Here is a 23,327-nt window from a genome sequence, read left to right as displayed (position 1 = left end):
GTACATTCGCATGCCTTTTGGGCTGCGCAATGCGGCCCAGACGTTCCAGCGCTTTATCGATGAGGTTACGCGCGGCCTTCACTTCTGCTTTGTATATCTTGATGATATACTTATTGCCAGCAATCCCGCCAAAGAACATGAAGATCACCTACGACAGCTCTTTCGCCGCTTGCAAGAGTACGGCGTCATGATCAACCCTGCAAAGTGTGAGGTCGGCTTAACATCTATTGACTTCCTTGGTCATCGCATTGACGCATCCGGAATTACACCCCTCCGTGAGAAGGTCGCCGCTATCGACAATTACCCCCGCCCAACTACGCGCCGCAAGCTCCGAGAGTTCCTGGCCTTGGTAAATTTTTACCGCCGTTTTGTGCCTCATTGCGCCCAGCTCTGTGCTCTGCTTGCCGGCCCCTGCAGCCTGTCGAAATCACTCGACTGGACACCCGCCGTAGAGCACGCTTTTTTGGTCATTAAGAAGGCGATCGCCGACTGTGCGGTACTTGCCCACCCCATTCCGGACGCACCAACTGTCCTGCTCCTCGGGGGCTCGTCGGGAGCGGCGCTCCACCAGGTCACACCCGATGGAGAGCTCCAGCCGCTCGGTTTCTTTTCCAAGGCCCTAAAACCGGGAGAAACCCGTTACAGCACCTTCGAACGGGAATTGCTTGCTGTATACCTATCGATCAGACATTTCCGCCAGTTCCTTCAGGGACGCCATTTCACGGTCTACACAGACCACAAGCCATTGACATATGCTATAGCATCTGGGACCAAGACTCGCTCTCTGCGTGAATTACGTCACTTGGCCTTTATAGCCGAATTCACCACGGACGTACGCCACATCACCGGCCCCGACAACGTCGTCGCCGACGCCGTCTCTCGATCACCGATAGTCGCGCTTACGCAAACGTTCCCTCTCGCGCCCAACTATACTGCTTTGGCGAACGCACAAGCCTGGGACACCGATTACCAAGCCCTCCAACAGTCGCCGCAGTCACTCAACCTCCAGCGCATTCCCTACCTCGACCCAACGCGCGGGCTACTCTGCGACATGACGACGGGAACGCCGAGGCCCCTCGTCCCTCTCGCTTTCAGCCGGCGTCTTATCGGCACCTTCCACGGACCCCATCACCGCGCTATCAAGGCCACACAGCGGCTTATCGCCGCCTGCTTCGTTTGGCCTTCCATGAATCGGGACGTCCGTCAATGGACCCCAACATGTCTGGCATGTCAGAGCACGAAGGTGCAGCGGCACACAGTATCTCCAACACTGCCGCTTCAGACACCCAGCGACCGTTTCCGACATATCCACCTGGACCTAGTGGGGCCTCTCCCCACGTCGTCCGGCCACTCCGGCCTCGACGTTCACTGGCGCGCACTGACGTCCGCGCCTTTCTGCACAGTTGGGTGGCCCGTTTTGGTGCTCCAGCTGTCATTACCACGGACCGACGGCGACAGTTTACTTCGTGACTTTTTGCGGATGTCTGCCGTTTTCTGGGACCTCGCCACCACCAAACCACGGTCTACCATCCCTGCGCGAATGGGATCGTAGAGCGCCTCCACCGAACTCTCAAGAGCGCCCTCCGAGCCAATCCTTCTGACCAGTGGGTAGAGCGGTTGCCTCTCATAATGCTGGGCATATGGTCCGCCACCCGGTCTGACTTCCCACTCTCCCCTGCCGACCTGGTCTTCGGTGCCCCACTGCGTTTGCCCGGGCCAGCCCCCGCCAGCCCCCGATCCTCTCAACTTCACCATCAGTTTGCAGGCTTATTGCACGGACTTATGGCCGCCTCCCACCCGTCCTTCGTATCGACAAGTTTTTGTCCACCCTCAACTAGCCACCGCCACTCATGTTTTCTTGCGCCACGACGCCACGCGTAAGCCGCAGCAGCCCCCTTACGACGGCCCCTTCCTCGTCCACTCCCGCCAGGGCAAGGCGTTAACCATCCGCCTGCCCAACCGTCTGGAGGTTGTTTCAGTCGACCGTGTCAAGCCGGCTTTCCTCCTTCCTGACGACTCGATGGAACCTCCGTCGCCACATTCGCGCTGACTGAGCACGCCTCCTCCTCGTTCTCCTTCCCGCCGCGTCAGCTGGGCGTCTGGTCCACCATCGGTCCGCACTGTTCCACGGCGACCTCTGGTTCAGCGGGGGGGGGGGGGGGGGGGCTTGTAGCGGCCTCCGCCCACGATGAAGAAGCGCGTGCTCGTGCCCACGCTCTCCACCCGGAGTTCATTCCATCGGCGGCCACCGTCCAATGAACATCTGCATTCCGCTTTGCTCCTGGCATATCTCTCTTAGCCGCGCTCACACGTGCTATGGGGTGAAGTTCATTTCTAAGAGTGAACGACAAGAATGTACTTTGCTTGCACCATGCTTCTTCCACTTCTCGTGCGGCCAGATGTCATTGCTGACGTAAAAACTAAATGCACTACAGGTCTGGTAAATGATACGGTGATATTTTGAATATATCGAAGCTTGTCGAAGACAACGATACCGCATCAGCTTCTTCAAGAGGCCCTGAGGTGAAATGAGGATCGTGCACATGACGTCACGGTCAGCCTTTGAGAGCATATCAGCCACGTGACATGGGGAAAAATGGGGATGCGTCACAAGCCTCACGTCACTAGATGTCGCATGTGTGCATTGTTCTTTTGCAAGAGCTAATGTCGGGGAGTTTCATTACTTCAGTTTGGGTTTGAGGAGCGTTACCTCAGTTTTGCTTTAATTGCCTTTTTCTTAATGCTGCTTGACTAGGTTTTTACGATTATGTTTCACGCCAATCTGACACTTGTCTTAAGAGCACCAAACACATTTCTGGACGTGGGTCCTCAAAATTAAACTCACATTATGTCTTCAACCAATCACCACGATAAATAGAGTATAACCTCTCAGAATTAGTTGTCATACCTGAGAAAGCCCATATGGCAAAACAACACATCAAGAGCAAGCACAACGCAGCAGCACATAAAGGTAACAATCTCTTCTTGGAGCTGCAAAGAAATCAGATTTCTAAGCAAACAACATTGCAGATGACACTACCTTGGGTATATAAGCAGGAGACACGAAGGCAAGAGACGCTAATGGACAAACTTAAACCACCAAAATGACACATTTGTTCTACAAGAACACCATAGGTCCGCGCAGGTATATTCATCGACAGCTGACTAGTACAAAAGTAGTCACGGACTAGTTCGCCGGTGTTCATAATGAAACGAGTTGTGTCATCCCTGACACTGTACAGAACCTGGTGTTAAGTCTAAATGGTACGGCGGTCGGAGCAAGAATACATATTTCTGTGGGGTTCTGCCAATGTAAATTTTGCTGCACTGAAGAGGAATGTCTTCGGATGCTTTAGGTGACACTTTTTTCTAGAGGACTGCGGCATGAATGATGTGATCTTTGAGAGTTTGGGACTTACGCCCTGGGGAAACCTCTGCGGGAAACATGCTTTTCCTAGGGAATGTAAAACTTCGTGAAAAAAAGGGCTTATTGTACCTATGCAAGTCTGCACAGGGTGCATGCCGTTGTAGATTATTCTGTTACAGAATTGCCTTTGTGGAGTGCTTTGTCGTAGGTAACCCGACTGTTCTAGCCAGGATATTTGTTGACGAACTGAATTCTTAAGGATATGTAGATGTAAACTCGTTTTCTTTTGAGAGCAGAGTGTCAGCAAGCCGTATTACAACGCTATTCTTCACAGATTCAATGCGACAACACAGTCGAGGACAGTGAGGGTTTCGAATCAACCCCTGCCCTGTCAAGAGAATGGTTTAATCCAACAACCGTAGGGGAAAGAGGTGGGGGCCGGAAATGTTAATTACACCATTTCTATTTTGCTTTACTTCTTTTCTCAGCTTAATACATTCTGAATGTTGGAAGTCAGGTACGCAATATATCGAGCATGCTGCTTGCTTTGGTACAATGGAGAAGAAATCATCAGTACTTACTCTTCTTTACCTAAAAAATACAAATAAGAAACACATGAAGCAAATGTGGCAACACGTACGAGGTCGTTTTTGTATTTCTCGTTACCCGACTCATGTTCACACGCTTTATCAGGAGTCACGAAAAATTGGACTTGAAGCTAGTAGGCAGGAACTAAGATGGTTATTGATAACGCTTGAGCGAATCTGGGGAGTTATGAATATACGTTACCACATGTCAGCCTACACAATTTGCTTGCTTCCATTATATTATTTCTGTGTTATAACCAATTTACTCTCGCCATTTGGGTACTTAGTAATTTGCGAACAGCTGAGAAAGAGTACTCTCTTAGCACCTACGCATTTATCTATGATGACAGTTTTAGGCCATCTTATGCGCAAAGCCACACGCTCGCTTGTCCTCTGCCCCATATTCCTTGCGCCACTAAGGCAGACTAGAGCTCTGCACGAGCCGACTTTCCGATCCCGACTCGGCCCGCGTTTTTCTGTTTTGGACTCAGCGAATAGAGCCCGCCCTAGCATTTCCAGCCCTGACTTATACGTTTCTAGCGCTTGTCAAACAAATTTATAGGTCTTTTTAGAGGTGGAGACAAGGCCAGAAATATACAAGAAGTGGGGTTTAACATCGCTACATCACGAGACCGAATTACATCCAGAATGCACGCGGGCTTATCGCCACACTACCTAGTGTTTGTGGAGGTAGATGATCTTTGAGGCAAACTTGATTGTGAAATATGTGAGGAGACTGAAGCAATGTGTAGCGGCTTTGAGAAAGATCCAGAGGGTAGAATTAAACGCATAATGCACAGTTCTTTGCTTGTTTTTTGCAAATATATGCACAGAAATCACGCAAGCACGCCACATGATCAACTAATAGTCGATTCTTTTTAAGGCGGACTCCTGCGCTCCTTGTTTGCACGATCCCAGCGAGGGATGGCAGCACCGCCGGAAAGTTGTTTTCTTCATTTTTTTTTTTCCTCGGCGCCGGGGACGGAGCATCTCGCTTGCGCGCGTGTCGCAGATCGCAGTGGCTTTGGATGAAATTGTCTTCTGTCTCTCTTGCGGCGGTCATTCCGAAACCTTCGCTCGGAGGTAACCTAGCAACGCCGGTTTCACACAAGCGTTTTCCTGGGCCGCAATCGGGCATATATATGTGTACGGGGATGTTCACAGAACTGCTTTTCTCAATTCCATATGTTTCAATGGGATCCGTGTTGAGTCTGTGAGACGCACAGAAGAGAAACTCTCCTGACGCCGCTATTGCACCGAAACTTTTCTCGTTTCACTGGCAACTTTTCGTTTTCCGCAATATGAAGTCCAAGTTTTGCGGACTTAGTGTGCGTCGGCCATCACGTTGTGCGTGCATCCAGTGTGTTACATCAACTCTGGGCTCGTACCTCAAGTTTGTACTCTGCGCATCACATTCTCATCATGATCATAATTACAGATCACGGGGTAGTGGTCAAATATTGTAGTGGCGAATTTGCTCAGTCATCTCCATCACGTATGTGTTGTTTGCAGGCTTGAACCTCTGGAGTTGGAATGATTCGGGAAAAATGCTCATTCTTAGAGAGTGGAATGAAATGGTGACAGTATCAGGACAGGGGAAACATACGGATACCTCTGCTTGCACAAAAGAGATGTAAGGGTAGATATAAAAGAAACAAATCGGCGTAAAATAATACTACTTTGCCCTACTATGTCATGTGAAATATAGAAAGCTGAGGTTCAGGTTTAGTTAACCTCGATTAAAAGTCACTTGACACGTAATTGTTAACGGAATGCCAGCTTGATGCAATCCACTAAACTTGGAGAAACTAAAAATGAAAGGAAAAGGAAAAAACGTGAACGACGCCAGAACATAACGAAATCAAGAAAGAAAGCAAAGTGAGGTCAATCAACGGTTTAAAAACAAAACATAATAAGTCCACAGACCGTTCTCCGTAATCCCTACACTCGTACTCTTGGTGAGTGGTCCTTTCCTGCACCCAACTAAGTAGTGAAATACTGGATGAGGTAAGTTGATGAATGTAGGAACAAAACGACCAGAGACGCGTCTCACTCGTGGACATAGGCTCAAGGACGCGCCAACTTAGGAAGCTATACAGGGAGGATTCCACGCGAAATGATACAGCGGACCTGCTCGGCCCTCACAAAACTATCGCGAATTTTTACGCGAATTCTTGTTTTTTAGCAGCACCTAATAGTGCTAACGACATATCACCAAACATTTCCTCCCACATATCAATGTGGCGGGTGCTAGACACGAGCCAGGCTCGCAGCGCTGGCGAAAACCGTGCCTGGCGTGAAAGGCAGCTGCGGCTCATAGAAAGCACTTAGAAGTGCGCGGTTTTTTTTCGCTTATACAGGAAACCATGCTCTACACAGCGTCGCAAACCCCGGCCGTGACGCTGTAATCGGAGCTGGTATACACAGATCGTAAATTTCGCAATTTTACTCAAATTTCACGATTTTTTTGTTCAAAATCAGTGTTCTGTTCAGTATTTTTTCCCTTCGGATGTCTCATGGAATACTTCAAGAGGAAAAACCGTAAGACACGTAACTTTCGCAGTCATTGCAGGAAAAATAGGTGAAGCGTACGATATTCCCAGAATTCGCCACAATCGAGCGTACAACACTCAATGAAGAGGTTGGAAAAGACATAACATAAAAACCCGAGACTAAGGGACAAAAAAAAAAAAAAACGACAACCACAGACAAGAACAAGGTACCGGGTTTTTAAGTTATGGATCTATACCACCAGCTCGCTTGCTTCCTCTCTATCCTCTCGTTTTGGAAGAGACGTCTGAAACGAACCCGGTTTTAAAGAGCGAGCCTTCCTCTACAACAAGCTTTATATATGGGAGAGGGTTATTGTCAAGGGAAAGAGAGCAGCGCATTCCCTTGTACATAACCCTCTCCCACATATAAAGCTTGTTCTTGTCACCAAACCCCAGTCCCGTCGAAGGCAGCGCTGACTGCCGAAACGTCGACCCCTATCCCTATATGTGTTAATAAACTCCCCTTTGTCTTTTCCTGTAAGCTCTTTGTCGTCTTCTGATTTTTCCTGCTTATTTCATTCTCGTGGTCAACCGCCCTCCTAAGCTTCTAATCTATATATATATATATATATATATAAAAGAGAAAAAAAACAAAAACAACCGAACAGAAAGAAAACAAAAACTCGATGATGTTTTTTTCGCATAGAAGAGATACATTTTTCTGTAGTAGGGGATGACGTGATGATGACGAATGAACCGCGAGAGCTGTGTACTAGAGGAGGAAGACCAAGCGCCTCTTGCGGTTTAGCGATTGGTCACCCCGTTGTGCCAACCAGGCGAATGAACACGAAATTGACACCGGGATAGCTGATCGAAAGACCCAATCCGGGCACTACTCCACGCAAAAAAATATGTTTACCCAAACCAATTCAATTGTCGAAAAGTGTTATCGTGTTTCATTATTTTTTTGTACTGGAATATCTTGCGCTGAATGTCCAGATAGGTAAAACAGTGGCTTTAATAACGTGCGAAGTAAAATTTAAAAGCTACGATGTTTATTTATATAGTGAGCATATGCGAATGAGCCGCTCGCTACTCAGTTGATGACCGATATCCGAAACCGATGGCGCCACCTATTTATGAATTATTCAGCCGGACGACGTTTCTGAAACACACGGTATACTATGGGTTAAGCGGCCCGAACGACTGTTTTCTGCGAGTTTGAGGTGTTCATTTCGTGACCGTTTCCGTTATTGTGTGTATGAGCGCTAGCTTATGGTCATACGCACAGACTTCACTTTTGGTACAAACACACATAGATGTCATTGGTTTATTCGTTAACCCAAACATCTCAATGACCAGCGATTAGAAAATTGGACAGCGGTTAACGGCGACACAAAAGGAATACCGGAAGTATAATTTTATCTGCCTGTCTCTCTCCTTTTCGTTTTGGAGCCTTTTACGAAAAGGAGGCTTTAGAGTACATTCCTGAGCACCTACACTTACAAGTGCATATTTACGGTATTTTTATGCGGCATATTTATGCACTTTACTGTGTGCTGTATTTACTGTACTTTTTTCTAGTGCTTTTCCACCAAGTGCTCAAGTATCCAATTTGAACTGCAGTCCAAAATTGGAGAATTACGATTTTTTTTCTGTGTCTTGAAGGGGCATTTTTGGTGAAACGCCACCAAAATGTCGCCGAATAATCATTGACAATGCTGTTGGGAAAAGTTCGGGGAAGGAATGACTCCAGCTGAAACACACGAATGTTTATTGCTTTGACTGTTCTGGAGCGATTCAACTAGCCAGCAAAATGAAGCACAAGATGCGCGCAGGAGCAGGGGGCGGCAGGGGAGGCAGTCTTCCCAGAACATGATTCCAGTGAATTCTTCAATTGTTTTCTTCATTGACAGTTACTAAGCATTTGATATCGGAATCGTATGATTGGCTTTTATGTATTACACGATCCAGCAAAAGTATAATACCTAAAAGGCACACACAGTCTTGACGCATGCATTTTACCATCTTGTAAATGGTCACATGTAAATATGATTCAACTTTTCGAAAAAAAAAAACACTAAATACCGAAAGTTTGTATTGCGCTCTTCATAAATTTGCATGTAAACAAGATAGGTAATGTGTCTAATGGGTGCCTTGAAGTACTTTCCTATCTAAAAATCCATCACGACTATCAGCAATTGTAATGGTAAATTAGAATATTCAGATGGACTATCAAAACAGTTTGTCCGCACATTAACAACTCTTAGTGGTCTAACAGGATTGTTAGAGGTCCGACAAATGGTGTCCCAGAGCCCGTTAGGGGGGCCGAATTGCAACACAAAAGGGCCTGATGGTACCACAGCGTCCCTGACGACCGAACAAAGGGTATTAACTGCCCATCAGGTGAGCTTAGTGGTCCCACAGGAGAACTTAATGGTACGTCAACGAGGCTATGCGGTCGAACAAGAGATGCCTCATTGTAGATCAGGGACCCCAAGCGGTACATCAGAGATATAGAATTACATATAATCGCGAAAACGCCGCAATGATTGACGCCGCAAAGGATAGAACTGCAAAAGCTAAGACGGAACCTGCGTCCTGCCCTAGTCTTGTCCTGAATTGTTTCCTTGCGTCGAAAGCTCGCTTCATGAAATGTTGCGCACTTTTTGAAGAGCCTTGGAAACAAAAGCAGGAGTTGAAGCAAAATATTAAATTTTGTCGTGTCGGAAAGAAGGCAGAAAGATACAAATGTTCTACTCTTTTTATACTTTTGTGGAGCTCCCATCAGGCCCCATTGCCCCATTTTTGTTCCCATCAAACCGCTAAACCTAACGAAGTCCTAGTCCTAATGGAGATGTCCGGAATTACGATAGGCCTAGTGGCCTAATGGTTCCATTAGGATTGGTTGTGATGAATTTTTGCCAACGGCTATGTGCTTTAGTACGTTTGCAACGTGGTATTTTGTACTACTTATACCGGACACTAGGCCACCACTGCTTGGAACTGACTAACATATAATACGAACCGCACTCTGCTCTCTTGAACGCCATCGAATGACAGGCAGCCAATAAAGTACTACTGTTCATGTGTTGTATACGCTAACAGTTGGTCCTTCGAGGCGTATTACATCTCCGCACAGGATGTGTACCTATCCGACTATAGACTCACTCGACTTTTGAACAGTGCTAGCCCTTATTTTGCCGGCGGTAATTAGCTTGATCACGTCTGAACCGTGTGTCAACGCGCGCACATGATAGTTCTAAAAGAAAGGATGCATCTTATCCTGGTCCGCAATATGAATGCAGAGTAGAACACGTTACCTCCTCCTGTAGTTCCGCCCATGCTTTCTGCAAGTTCAAGAAAATAGCCATATTTAGGGAATCCGTTCAACACATCAAGGAGGGGAAAGCAACTCACGCGACATCTCACTTGCCGACTCTACCCCGCTCATAGAACTCATGGAACTTGCGTCAGCTGCAAAAGAGAACAAATAAATGAGTTTGGAGATCGTTGTCCGACACAAAGTTTCACAAAATATGGGAAATTGTGGCAAACAAGTTCGGCAATTTCGCTTCATTTTCTTCCGTCTCGCATACATGTTTCAAGAGTGCTGATATTATAAACGATATCCTTCAAGAACATATCAAATCAACCCTCCCGAAGTAAATGAAACACAAATGGGATGTCTTCTTGCCATGAGACGTACAGTTTACCAGTGACCAGAAATGCAAATACAACTATTCACTGTGTCTATGCCTGGAATAGTGGCTGCACATATTCGACCGTGTATAATTATGATGCTAATCGAACGTAATAGCTTCTTCACGTTTTCGCGCTAGAAGTTTGACGCGCAACCTACGCCGTATAGTTCCGCTCTTCTGACTTCTCCGATTTTTATTTCGTCTTGCTTTCATCATTCCACCATAATCTTACAGTAGACGTTGACGACAACTATCCGACGACAACAAGAGGATCTTCGCACAGGAGGTAGGCTCGCGTGGCCGACATCTGTCCCAGACCAAATGCAAACATTATTGTTGAACTGGAATAAGTTGAAGTGGTTACACTTGAAGAGGTCCTTGTTCGATAACGGTTTAACTTATACCAGTTGAAACTGGGCATGGTTGTGAACCTGATTCTTAAGGTGGGATCGGATGAAGTGGTCCCCGTTGCATAACACAATTCAGCTGGTACCAGGTTAAAAAAATTTCACCTGGGTTGGTAGGCATAGTGAGACCGAAACAGCACGGTTGGACGTCACCGTTTTACTAAACAGTCCTCCTTTACCGTGGTCTTGGATCGCTTCTTTATATGAATGGTGCACACAATGACGCCACGTTTTCATTTCCTTTATTGTCCTCACAAGCATGGACGTTGTGTTCTCTCTCGAAAGCGGAAAGAAAAGAAGGCTCCACCACAAGGGTTGCTCGTCTCGAAACACAGTCTCGTAATCCTGTATGGGATGTGGTTAGATACTTGTTTGCGCTTGCTTCGTTGAGAAACACGGTACTCGTGTACTCCAAAGGGAAGAGGCCCTTGAGACCCTTGGGCATCAAAGAGTTCGGTAGCTATATTTTGAAAGAGCCATCGGAAATATAAGGCTATTGGTTGACTGGAGCGGAACTGAGCACAAACTTCTTAGAATAGCAAATGTAATATTTGTTGCAGATTTGTTTTCAGTATTGATTTTTGTTTACTATAGTACTTCTACTCTACCAGTCTGGCGGGGTTATTGTACCATTTGTTTGTAAACAAGGGTCTATTCGTAGAGAAGTCCCTAATAGTTTACCACAGTTAGGAACGGCACAGAAACGTAAGCCCCAAAGGCCCAGGAACTAACGGTCTCAAACAACTCAGGGAGGAGAGGTGCTGACGCCATGAATCGAACCTGGGTCTTCTGACCTCCAATCAGATATGATGACCGCTATATGCCTATTCATCGATAACTGCGAAATCATGGTTATTCGGACGGTTCCCAAAGTATAACTGTTCTTCGTCAGGTATAAATTGCGCTCCGAACATATTCAGGAATTGACGCCCTGTTCTTTTGTCGAGAACGTGGAAGGGTCCACTTTGAACATGTCATTAGAGAGAGAGAGATTATGGCACAAAGGCAACAAAGGCCATAGAGCGCCAAAAATATGGTGAGTCATCAGACTGCAACCTTCAATCCGCCGTCTCTCCTATACGAACTCAAGGATAATCGATTCAGAGGCGTCATGTCCGGCCATGAATGCTGCTCTCAGACCGCCAGATGGGAACGTAACTAATGGGACATGAAACTTCTAATAAGTGGTCGTATTCCGCAGAAAAATAATTGTCATAACCCTGTTCGCTGTTATGCGCCGGCTTGTCAGCCCTTCAACTCCTGTCAGAGTCCAGATGTGGCACAGAGGTGTGTATGTATATTGTCTATTCATTAATGAGATTGATTATTATGACCTATTCCTACTGTGTAAGAGTTAACCTGTTTCTCACTAAGTAAGAGTTTACAGAGAATTGAGAGAGAATTGTAAGAGAATTGTTTACAGAGCCTTCACATTTTTTGTGGATTCTAAGAGGTCCATGAGTAAGGTCGCGTTTTTCCGTTGCTCCGGAATATATTCAAAATTTATAGGCTTGGCTTATTTGAAGTCGCCGGTTTTTTTAAAGGAGGAATCTAACGTTTCACGGACCTCCCGCCGTAACGTGGACGGAAGGTCCGATGTCTGTATGAGACTTCCTACAGGTCAACAGGTCCCCGCCAACCCTGCCAAACGACAGCGTTTGGAGAGCCCTTCCTCGGGTGGTGCCGACAATCCGCAAGGCATGGATGTGCCTGATAACAGCATGGACACTTCTGTACCGGCCGCTCCCCAACAGACAGATGACATGAACGGTGGTCAATCCTAATGTAGTCGCAAGCGAGATACGCCTGCTAACCCAACAATAGGTTATGTACCGCCGTTTCCACCGAGATGGTTCTCTCTTCTCCGTCCAGTCTGAAGCGGCTGCCTGCAACTTTTTGTCAGCTAAGTGTTTAGCAGGAATCCCTCTGTTACCACCAGAACGTCAATCATGCGCCAGAAATATGGGCCAGATATATGCCGTACCTAAAGAGTACACGAATGACGATCTCATTCTCTGCATGAGAGATCAGGAGGTTATATCTACAAGGCGACAGGTTGGGCATTCCACGACACGATAGCAGAGGTGTGTCCACCCCGCTACGCAGCGTCATAACTTTTCAACCCAGAATCCCACATCCACACCGAATTGCCCTCGGATTTCAGACTTTCGTCGTTCACGACTACGTAGAAGGCCCCATGCAGTGCTATAACCGTCAACGATTTGGCCATATAGTTCGAAATTGCCGATGTGCTACTAGGTGTAGCATATGCGCTGGGCCTCACCGTCGATCAGATTAACAATAAGAGAGATAGCCAACATGCACCTCTCCCTTTATGTACCCTCTCTCTTATGAAGACCGCCGCCACAAAATGACATCAAGATCAAATACTGCATCTGCCATCTGACGCTACCAGGGGTGGTAGTGCCATCGTCACGTCTGGTACGAATGAGCACGATATTCTTGCACACTCGCCTCGGTGTGCACAAGGCGAAGGAAGGTTCGGCTCATCGCGGCCACGCCCATCAGAAGCAGCCACCAAACCAACATTGGTCCATCAAGGCAGATTACGCGCACTTATCCTGGTGTGACAGATCCATCAGGCATGAAAAGACAGCTACCACCATCAACCACCGAAGCTGTGCCATCTCTGACACTCTTCTCTGCTGCACTCGCGGCAGTCAAGGCAATTGTCTGCGCGTTTCGTGGTGCGTCGCAAGTTCAAGCGCTTCTGGCATTGGGAGCATTATCTTTGCCACAACATGTTGGAATTGTATAAAAAGGCCATAACGATGTAGTGGAACCCTCGCAGCCTACGTAACAAGCTTCCTGATTTTAAATCTCATCTCCACCAGTACAAGTTCCCTTTTCAAGTTCGCTTTCATAGCTGTATGCGAACATGGCATGGATGCTGCACATCGCGTTAATGGTAATACAATCTCTCGGTGTCATCAATTCGCTGATGGCAGAACAGCGTTATGCGTTCGTCATGACCTCGTTGCTGCACATGCATTATGTATTATGTCACCTGCAAGGTTCCCCTTGGCTGCATGCAGTTAGGAGTCGTCAGTATCTATCTACGTCCCACGGTACAGGTTCCGTGGACTGGCCTCGAACGCTTATTCAATTCACTGCAATTTCCAGTTCTCGTACTGGGTATCTTCACTGCTCATCATACGGCCTCGGGAAGCCGTGGAACGGACGGACAGGGAAGAAGGTTGTTGGAAGCAATGAAGACTGCTCACATGTGCCTACTTAACAACAGACAGCCAACTAGCATGCGATTACCAACATCACTCGATGTCCTGGATCTTTCCTGGTGCTCAGCAGACATAATTCGCGCCTCCGATGTCGACACCCGACGTAGTGACTACATTTCACATGACAGACTGCCTCTTAGCCGCTACTGGGCTGATTAATTTCACGAACTCGAGACTCTTTCGTGCCAGCCCCCGAACATCTGTGCACACCCGTATGTTCCCAGAGGCCCTCTCGCAAGGCATTCGTTGCAAGGATTCAGGACGCGGGGGTCCTGTCTCGTAGGATAACAGGTCACGTCGGACATTCTCCAGCAGTTAACCAATTTAAAGCATTAGGTCGCCGAGCAGAGAGAACGGCTCGCCGAACTGGGCAACTTCCTGACATTGTAGCATACCGCCGGATGAGAATAAGGTATCCCGAGAACTTAAGGAAGAAGACCAGAAGCGTTATTGGCGTTAGTTTTATTAACACCTGTCACCGTTTCACCCTGCTACAAAGATCTGGAGGACAATTCGAGCTCTGAAAGATGCGCTGCCACAAAATAATCCTCTCGCAGCATTGACTATAATTAAGGGTGTAGGCGAAAACATGCTAGCGACGGATTTCTCCGTCGTCCTAACGACACCGGAAGCTGCCTTGACGACTGCGGTACACATCGGGTTTCCTAAGAGCATGATGACATAAATTCACCAAGACTTGCTTCGTCCACCGGAGGTTATGGACCGCGACTTCACTCTAATGGAGCTGAAGACATTCCCAGCGTTGCGTTCCGAGCGTTTCCAGCTGAGCGTTCAAACTTGTAAATGTGCGATCGTCCTCAGGACCAGAAAAAAAATCACCTATGCCGCACCGCCTAGCCTTGACGGGCGGTCACTCGAAGCTCTCCTCCATGTTTATAATACATCTTGGGAACAGAGATCCTTACCCTCTACCAGGAAGGAGGCATTCGTTGTTCCTGTCCTGAAACAATGCAAACCCTCAAATGCCCTATCCTCCTTTTGCCCTGTGAGCCCGACAAGCTCCATGGGAAAACTGATGGAAGGAGTGATTTTGCATCACCTCGACTGGTGGCTCGAAAAACAAGATGTGTTCCCGCACGAAATGGCTAGATTTCATCGCCACTGAAGCTCCATTTATACAGTTATCGACCTAGCACTTGTACAGTCCAACATGCTCGTGCTCACCGGCGGTTCGCTGTATCGGCTTTCCGGAATATGATACCGTCTCACACATTTGTGTGCTCCACGCCTTGTCGCGGTTTTTGAATTACGTGTTCAACTGTTCGTTTGGCTCCACGATTTCCTTACGGACCGAACAGTTGCTCTCCGCCCATCTCACGACCGAAGCCCTAAGCACCCTGTTCGTCAAGGCGTACCCCAGGGAAGCATGCTGAGTCATACACTCTTCAGTGCGGTAACGGCAGGCCTGTAATCGATAATTCGTCGCAAAGTAGCATTCTTTGTCTACGCCGATGACGTTGCCCTTTGGACAGTAGGCAAGTCACGACCAGCCATCCAGCGCCCGTTTGCAGAGCTGGAAATAATGTCCATTTGTACCTCACGCGACTTGGAATGGACCTTTCACTCGAAAAGTGCGTCGAGCTCCCTTTCACCCACACGGCAATAAGAATTTCCTTCATTGGATTGGTGCAAGGAAGTTCGAGCCCATCGCTTCCTTGGTGTAGTCCTGAACTCGAACCTGCGCTGGGCTCGCAACATTACGCACCTTGAAACCAAAGTGCACCAATGACTTCCTGCAATTCAACATCTTTATGGCTTCGGATGGAGCTGTGATCAACGCTCCCTTCTAGCCGTTCACGTGACTTTGGTAAGGGCGACTGTGCTTTCACAGCCTTCCAATCTTGCACAGGCTTGTTAGGACGTCGTAAAATTCCCCAAGGACACTGTTTGCCGGAAGCCTTCGTTGCTACTTTTAAGTTCCAAGAATGGCTGAACATGTCCTAGCTGTCCTAGGACACGTCCTAGCGTCCACACAGTCCTAGCTGAAGCTGGTGAACTCCTGATGACTCATTTGTGAGCGTAAAACTGCTCGACTCTTCTTAAGTTTGCGCACGCACATTCGCCGTCACCTATATACTCAGAAAAATTCGATACCGTCCTGAAAGTGATTTCCATCGCGTAGCGCAGAGGACACACCAGGTCCTCACTGTCTTCATAGCTAAGGACGTCACACCGCCGGACGCCACCTAGTCTCTACCTGTGCCACCCACATTCGCACGTCTTCCGGACTTCCGAGAACGAAGTGATCAGACTAGCCGCCAATGGACCGCTGACATTCTCTGCTCAGCCATGCTTACCAGACTTGACTCAGCGCTCGCTTTCCTCATGCCTCGACATATCTCTCGACGAGATGCCGAATTAGTTCATCGAATGCGCCTCGATGTGGCTTTTACAGCACAGTGGCGTTACCGCTGGAGGCAAGGTGACTTTCCCTACTGCAGTCACTGCGACGCTGTAGAAGATCTAGAGCACATTCTTCTCCATTGCCCACACTACCAACCTTCCCGAACCATACTCTCCCCCATAACGAGCCAGAGCCCCCCCCCCCCCCCCCCCACCTCTCTCGCCCACAAAATTGCATGGACCCTGGTCACATCCAGCCCACCAAAGCTTTGCCCTCAAAGCGCTCTTGACTTTCTGGATATCATAGGACTGCGGATACCATAGGTCCTTATTGTGAAGGGCCTCATTATTTCATTCCCCACATTACCACAAACAATGTGGTAGAGTGTCGCCCCTAGCGATGAAACTCCCCAGTTATGATCTTGCAATGAAGTTGTTGTTATCAACCAGGCGCCGTTTTTCTTTTGTTCTTTTTTTTTTGCGCGAAACCCAACAGACGATCCTTTGCGACTGACTGTGTCATTGACTCTTCATGTCGGAGAAATGTAATTACACGCATAACCTCGTGCATAATTGCGACCTTCCCTGCGCACGTTTTGGTTGCTTTTCAGAATTAAGCAACGTAAGTTTTAAATCCTCCGTGTGGCGACACTGAATGGCTTGCGGCCTTTTATGATGTCTCTTGCACTCCAACTGTCATGCTGCTCTGAGGAAGATGCTGACGAAGATGATTATTACGAGTTTTAACTGCGAAGGAGTTATCAGACGTTTCTGGTTGTGAAATAATGCGCAAGAAATCGGGGCTGGTATTTCGTAAAGAAAAGCAGGTTATTCCTATTAGGATGTGATACTCTGTTTCGATGTTTTCGGAACGGGTAGTGTAGTGGGTATGTGGCACTGACGAAAGAGTGAGTCTGAAAATGCCGTGTAGGTAACGCACTTGCATTGCCCCCGCCAATCGCCTGTTAATCAGATGACGATATAATTTGGTATTTGTCCTTCGTGGTAACTTCCCTTTTTCAAACAAAGTCGTATCGCAAATTCTCACGTTATTCAATTCTATAGCACGGGTCTGACTAGCCTACACTAGTCCGCGTCCATTCTGATTGCATGTTCTGCTACATGCCTTCCTCATGACATCAGTCGGAAAGCCTAGTATGCAATTTGGTACAATATTTCGCAGAACCCCCATTTCCAACTTCTTTCACCGCAAAATGAGCGGTTATTCACTTAGCACAAAAGCGCACTTCTGGGCGCAACGGGCGCATCAAAATGTGCTGCAGTATACGGCTCAATGATGCTCTTCTCGAGGCCCACTCATCACTCTAAAAATGAATATAGCAGAATACAATCACCCGAAAGAGACACAAACTTGCTAAAACTGCCATAGAGATGACCGTGCAAAAAGGGAAAATAGTATATAAGTAGCAAGGAGGACATACATTTTCGTGAGGACATAATTTTCACGAAATTCGCGAGCGCTCTTTTCTACGCGAATTTAAAGTTCCACGAAATATACGAACCAATGACAGAAAAATGCTCGAACGAGGTATGGAAGAAACTTGACCAGGACGCTGGGCTAACTTCTGTTCGCGTCTATTTCTTTTGTTTTGTTTTCTTCTTTACGCGTTTACATAGCATTGTCTCACTATGTGTTCTGGCCTTATCTCGTGTAAGTGGAGACAGTAGACGAGCCTTCACGAATCCGGCGTGGATGTCCGCCTTCCAGCTCGCTGTACGCTTGGATCATCCAACGGGCGAGTATGGGTTTAAGCACGTTGCCACGAGAGTCGGCCTTCATCGGCATATCGGTTATCATATCGGGTAGCATCGGTTATCATATCGGCATCTCCATATCGAGACCCAATCGTACATGCTCGATGCGGTGACAATAATGAGGACAGACAGGGCAATTCGGCAATGACTCAGATACCAGCCGAGTAAGCACCCCCTAATCGCAGCGCTGCCAATCAGAAGGTCTCAAAACGAAGACAAATGCAACGGGATATTTACGCAGCTCTGGTACGTCTTGTTAACTTCTTCCTCGAAGTTCAAGGTGAGGGGTCGACACACCTCGGCATCGCGAATTTAGGGTTTTGTGAATGATTGCATGCTCCAGGCTCCTCAGAAAGTCGCGGATTAATGAGCCTGCGAATTTAACCACTTACAGAGTATAGCTCTATGTTCTTCAACCAAGTTCATGGTATTTCAGAAGGAAGCATACGAGCTCCGACGCAGGAACCGAAGCATAGTTCCGCAACGAATACATGGCCCTCTTTGGAGTATACAATCGACCGACAAGCGTAAGCGGGGGGCTTTCAAAATTTTGTCAAAATATACCTTTGTCAAAGCTCGGAGGGCGATGCACGTCTGGGCGAACATAATCTACAGAGGATACACAACAGAAAAAGAAGCCTCATCTGGCCACGGCAATCGAAGCACAGCCTGCACGTGAAGACGTTCTCGAAAACATAAAAGGCGCAGTAAGTAGCCTTATCAAACTTGAACAATGCGCAGTCTATGCCAACAGTGAGGCACAGTGAATCGTACGCCATTCTCTCTTTGCGTAAGAAGAGGACAGCGTGCGACGCGCTTGAACTGATATCCAAGCTACGGTAAGAGCAAGGCAGTCTGATCTGATATCAATTAAGGACGCCGAATGCCCGTAAACAAAGTCCTACAAATTCTCAGCAATGGCAGATGCTCTACGTGAACAGAAACCCAAAACTGTGAAAAAAGCAAAAACGGTAATCCTAACCTATTTAATTTTGTACTTCGGTTAGCATCGCGAAGCAACCGTGGCTATGAGCGCCGTAGAGATGTGGGTAGATAGAGAGAGCACAGCAGGAAAAAAAAAAGGGGGGGGTGCGGTTAGTATGCATACTAGGTCGACTACAGGGGACTGTGCTGATATTCGTCCCCAAAGACTTGGGAAAACCCAGGGAAAACCTCAGACAGCACAGCAGGTGGTAGCAACACACCAGCTTCCATTCTTCAGCACGACGTTGGATACTACCAACCAGCGGAACTCTTCAACCCGCTCGGCCATGCACAGGTGGTAACCTTAATTCGCCTCGCCTATGAATACGCAGTTTAAGTGATCACAATTCTACAAAATTAGCAGATCGCGAAAAACTTACAATTTATCATCTCAGCAAAGGGCGCGTGGTGTACGTGGGCCCATTGCTATTATTTACTCTTGCTACTAAATTGCTATTAATTCGCTCTTTTTCCTACTAATTTTGCTCGCCCCTTGCTATTAATATTTTTTTTTTTTTGCTTTCAGCGTTTTACTAAAAGACAGACGCGAAAGAAGTTTTTGCAATTGGATTGTATTTTGTTTACGCGAAATATCTGCCCTCATCTCAAGCGATAAAACATGTTAGATACCCTATCAGATATTTACTTTAATTCGTTCCGGTGAACTCGTCAGCGGACCACTTTGCACGAGCATCAGCTGCTGTAGCTCAGGCACGACCGCGTCCTGCATTTTTAGGTTAGTCGTAGCAGGCAATCTGTGTAGCACTAGCAGGCGAGACAGTGCTTTGGCAAACCTAAAAGCCGACCCATATGGTGAGTTTTCCTTGCGTAAGAGCTGGGTTTTAACACCCAACGCGAAATTTTCTATGACGTAGCTGCCCGTACCGCGTGATTCACTGCATCAGAGAAGGTTTGATATTTCACGCAACAGTCAGTTCATGTGCGAAAAAAAAAAAATCTTTCCCGGAACAGCACCGCAAGCGGTGCTGGCCCGTCGACCTTTTTATCGGCCGTACCAGTCAAAGACACGGCCCACCCAGGGGCGGATCGCGTTATCAAGGGACCCTTCTCCAAATATGGAGGACCGGCTCCCTTTCGCCTCCCTCCACCGCGAAAGATGAATACACGGATTTGCAGGGCTGTGCACGCAGGAGCGGGACTTGCGCCCCATTCGGTTTGACATGCATATTTGTTCACGGTGCGTGGCCATGCAAAGTTTTACGTAGCGATATATTCACAGAAACACGCACCATGCGTGCCGGTCGTAACGGAAGTGGAGGCTAGGTCCTCTGCATAGCGTTTTGGGTGTAACGCTCCACGTTTTCAAACACCTTTTCATACAGTTGTTATATTTTGCGTTCGATATGTCGACCTCCGATTTGTAAAAGCCAACAATGCACATGCCGGACTAGACCCCGCCTTAGTCTGAACAGGAACCTGTCTAGCGAATTAGCATATAGCGCTTCTCTTACGAACATGATTGCAATACGCTATCTCGCGTCACTCACAGACACTGACATATGAGACTGTAGCACTGGATTGTGTGCGTAACCGATATTTGGAACCTACAAACCCTCCGAATCTAATAATCAGATATTAGCTTACGAGACAATAGTTTCAAGATCGCTTACTCATTCTGAGTCGTAGATATTTCCTTTCAAATGGGAAGTTCCTTTGTATCTTCTATCAGGGCACACTCAAGGCTCACAGAGGAAGTGTTACGTTGTATGATGCGCGCTATTCCACGTCACGTGCAGGATAGAAGTAAAAGCAGCTTCTCAGGACAACATCGACGAAGTAGAAGATGTAAATTAAAAACTAAGAAATAAAATAACTGAAAGAGGTAGATTATATGGCGCTAACCGAGCTGCACTCCGCCAAATGTCGTGTTAACTGACTCCAAGTATGGTGACCATAGAGTAAAAGAGCCAAAAAAATGGCATTGGTGTTTGCTTATGCCTACGCTACGTAGTGCCATCGCGTAGTGTACGTTGTCACAAAGTCATGGTCTCCCGGGTGCTGTTGACATGCTGCTCCAAAGCTTAAGACCCGGAGAAGAAAGGTATATCACACAGACGTCATCACCCAGAAATGGTTGGCGACTTACAGAGAAACTGACCGGGAATCCGCATTCTAAAATGTGGTTATGCGACTTCGACTTGGAAGTCATGAGCCACACGTTCGGAGCCGTAACATTATTAACATCATTGCATGTTCATAGCAGAAACGATGCGACGAAACGATGCGACAGCACCAGACGACACGTGTCTCGCTGGCGAAGCATGTGCCCTCTGGTGCTGTCGTCAAATTAAAATCGTTCGAATACGTCTAGCGTCATTTACTTTTCTTTACTGGCTTCTCTTTTTCCCTTCATTATAATTCACTGGCTTGCACTGTGGCATTGAGGAGTGCTCAGTCAGCATCAAAGGTGTATATCGCTCGCTGAGCGACCCCTGGTTTGTCAATTCCGAACGATGCGCAGCTACCCAGAGCTGACGAGCCGCAAACACGACGAAACACGTGTCCTCTGGTGCTGTCGCATCGTTCCATGAGTATCTGTTTCTCTGCGTGCAGTCATAGAAGCCATCTTAATCTGTAATTTTTAATTTCAAATACGTCTAGCGTCATTTACTTGTTTCTATAATGTTTTTTTTTTCTCTTCTTTATAATTCACTGGCTTGCACTGTGGCATTCAGGAGTGCTCCGTCACCCTCAAAGGTGTATATCGCTCGCTGAGCCACCCCTGGTTTGCCAATTCCGAACGATGCGCAACTACCAGAGCTGACGAGCCGCAAACACCGCGAAACACGTGTCCTCTGGTGCTGTCGCATCGTTCCATGAATATACAGGGTGTCTTAAAAAAAGTCATTCGGAAAAACAGGGCGACGGAAAAATATGGGGTTAATGGCATTTGTGTGGCAACTGAATTTGTCACCTTGTAAAAATATTTTCATTTGATTTTAATTAAAAGAAATTGAATTTCTTTAATTGAAATCCAAATTTTCCAAGTCAACCTAACGTTTTTTTTACAGAATTTGAGAGCCCGTAGCGAACTTAGTCAGGTCCACCAAGAAATTCGCTTGATGCTACAAATGGAACTGCCCCAAAAAAGTCCCGAAACTGAGGCTTGAGAGTTTCGGGTATTCAACGGCACATAAAATCAGTCGCAAAGACTCGCGGAGAGCAAGACATGCTCCTGCCCCCACGAAGCTAGAAAAATTTATCGCCGAACCGGCGTGCACATTCGGCGGCACAGGCGGTTGACATTCCACCATATCTTGATAAGCGGCAAACAAAAATGATTCCGCCTCTTTTTCCCCACCCTCTTTTTCTTTTCGACCTTCTATCTTTCATGGGGGCAGGAGCATGTGCTGCTCTCTGCGCATCTTTACGACCTATTTGGTGCGCCGTTGAATACCCGAAACTTTGAAGCCTCAATTTCGGGACTTTTTTTTTGGGGGGGGGGGGCAGTTCCATTTGCAATATTGAGCGGATTTCTTGGTGGATCTGACTAAGTTCGCTACGGGCTCTCTAATTCTGTAAAACAAAAAACAAAAAAAAAACGTGAGGCTGACTTGGAAAGTTTTGAAGTTCAATTAAAGATATTAAATTTATTTTAATTAAAATCAAATGAAAATATTTTTGCAAGGTGGCAAATTCAGTTGCCACACAAGTGCCGTTAACCTCGTATTTTTCCGTCTTCCCGTTTTTTTATCAAGTCCGAATGACACGTTTTTTGAAACACCCTGCATATATATATATACGCTGCAAAATGGAGGTTCGAACGACCAGGATGTTGTATATAGATAGGGGGGAAAAGACACCAGAGACTGTAGGGAGTGGGGGGAAGTTATTTATTAAACGGGCATTGGAACTAAGGGCCTGGGGAAGTCGACGTTTCGACATTGGCACGGTCTTCGTCAGGACTAAAGATGCACAGGCGGCTACAGATTGCTTAAAAAAAGGTTTTGCACATCACGTCATAATCGGCACGAGGAACGCCACAGGTAGTTGTCGGTAAGTCAGATACGGGAATATTTCGTATACATATGATGCGCGCTATTCCACATCACGTGCAGGGTGGAAGTAAAAGCAGCTTCTCAGGAACACATCGACGAAGTACAAGCCGTACGTTAAAAATGTACAAATAAAATACCTGAAAGAGGTAGATTATGTGGCGCTAACCGAGCTGCACACTGTCGACATGGTGCCCCAAAGCTTAAGTCTAGTAGGCAATAGGTATATCACACAGACGTCATCGCCCAGAAATGATTTGCGACTTAAAGAGAAACGATGCACTGCACTCAAGCAGTGTGAGCCACTGACAGGGAATCCACGTTCTAAAATGTGGTAATGGATGTAAAACTCCGACTTAGAAGTCTTGAG

General features: G+C 47.0%; 1 long non-coding RNA gene across 1 annotated transcript; it reads right to left on the bottom strand.

Annotated features, from left to right (window-relative positions):
- Positions 1-9,765: 9,765 nt before the first annotated feature.
- On the bottom strand, positions 9,766-20,681 carry LOC135376643 (uncharacterized). Its single transcript, XR_010417782.1, has 3 exons — positions 20,573-20,681; positions 9,867-9,923; positions 9,766-9,796 (listed from the first exon to the last, which is right to left on the bottom strand). It is a non-coding gene; the product is annotated as an uncharacterized LOC135376643 (long non-coding RNA).
- Between the last annotated feature and the right edge of the window lie 2,646 nt (positions 20,682-23,327).

This window comes from Ornithodoros turicata, chromosome 1, assembly GCF_037126465.1.
Source record: "Ornithodoros turicata isolate Travis chromosome 1, ASM3712646v1, whole genome shotgun sequence".
Lineage (NCBI taxonomy): Eukaryota > Metazoa > Arthropoda > Arachnida > Ixodida > Argasidae > Ornithodoros > Ornithodoros turicata.
Note: the sequence above shows the minus strand (reverse complement) of the source record. Positions and strands in the feature narration are given on the sequence as shown.